This window comes from Aplysia californica, unplaced genomic scaffold (assembly GCF_000002075.1).
Source record: "Aplysia californica isolate F4 #8 unplaced genomic scaffold, AplCal3.0 scaffold00168, whole genome shotgun sequence".
Lineage (NCBI taxonomy): Eukaryota > Metazoa > Mollusca > Gastropoda > Aplysiida > Aplysiidae > Aplysia > Aplysia californica.
The window spans coordinates 1,214,115-1,215,904 of NW_004797438.1; positions in this window are offsets into that span (position 1 = coordinate 1,214,115).

Consider the following 1,790-nt stretch of genomic DNA (forward strand, 5'->3'; position numbering starts at 1 on the left):
TATATATATAATCAGATAGACTGTCAGACACCTATACGTGAGAGGTGTAACTCTCATGAAATTGAAAATGAATTTCACTTTGTTTGGGTTTTTTTTCCTTTATTGTTGAAGCTTTGCACACCAAAGGAAACTACAGTCAAACCTGCCCTGATGGCCACCTCTATAAGACGGTCACCTGTACAAACGGCCACTTTCCATTTCCCCCCTTGCGTTTTTTCTATATACTTTAACTGTGTAAAACGGGCACCTGTCCAACGCGTCCGCGGCCACCACAATTTAACACACAACCCCTATCACACTAAGCAATAACACCTGTCTTAGACGGCCATCTTAGTGACTCCATTACGTTTTGTCATAGATTGTGCATTGGCCCCTGGCGTTGTGGGCGAGCCGTCATAATTCAATTACCTGTCGTTGTTGTTAGGTAGTCCCTCAAACAGATCATGTTGCGTAGGCCCCTCCCGCTGTTGACCAACAGCTACCAATTTTCAGCTGCTGGTGAGGTTAGCGTGTGATCCCCCATAACCCATAAGCCCCGCCCAGAACTCATACACAAATCGTAAGTGAGATGAGTGGTCACTGTTTACCCAATCTGTAACAAAGTAACAAAGGACGTCAACATGAACTTGTTAAAGAAGCGTCCCTCGTTCTCCGAGTGGTGGCGACCCATGTGTTTGTTTTAACATGGCAGTCCTTGTCTGATACATTTCGTTTTATTGTCACCCTTGTGCAAAATCAGCAACAAAATAAATATTACAAACGAAATGCAAACAACCACCCCCACAACACCCCCACCACCACCACCACCACCACCACCAACAACAACAACAACAACAAAGACAACAAAAATGGGGCTACTTTCGAGGGGGGCCTCAGACGGGAATGGTTGGTTTTTCTTCATCTTGATCAGTCCTGCTTAAGACGGCCACCTGTTTGTACGGCCACTTTTCTACTTGACAATGGCTGGCCGTCTTACACAGGTTTGACTGTATTTATTCCCCTTCCTCCTAATTCAAACAAGTGATAAAAATGCAATGTGTAACACACACAAATGTTTATGCACAATCTATAGTTTTTTTTTTTTCATTACTGTTTTTCCTTGAAACATTACTGTTTGGGTGTCATTTATACAGTTTCACTGAAGTCTGTTCTGTAAAATTTGTCTATTTTTTGTGATGTGGGCCTGAATAATAACGCTTGCCTACCTCTCTCTTGCAGATTTGAAACGTAATACTTATATCTTACCCCTGATCTTTTGGTTTTATTTACAGCAAAACACCATAACAATAGCCACCAGACAATCTTTGATTCCTCAAACTGCATACATACACACCAAATCAAACCAGAAATAGCTGAATAGCAAGGTAATGGCCAGATTACGACGCCAAGAAAAGAAGTGAGTCAATGGTTGCAAGGTTAGAATCACAACAGTCAGCCCAGCTGTCGATTTTCGACCACGCCTACCCATTATGCAAATACGTGAAATTCTCCTGTACTTGTTCGGGTCTCTGCGGTCACCCTTGTTTGTTCAACATTATGACGATGGCTTCCTTGAAGTCATGAGGCACTTCTCTGCCTGCCTAACCTAACTTTACCAGTTTATGTGTCTTTGGGGCAAGGACATCTCCACCACTGTTGAGTGCCTGGACAGATACTTTATCCCCTACCTTTTTGCATATTTGACGCTTTTAATTTAGCACAAGTAGGACGTTTGTGTTTTGGTCTGAATATGTAAAGTTTCCCAGAAAAATGTGTTCTTTTTCTCCCCGCCCCCCTCTCTCTGCCCCCCC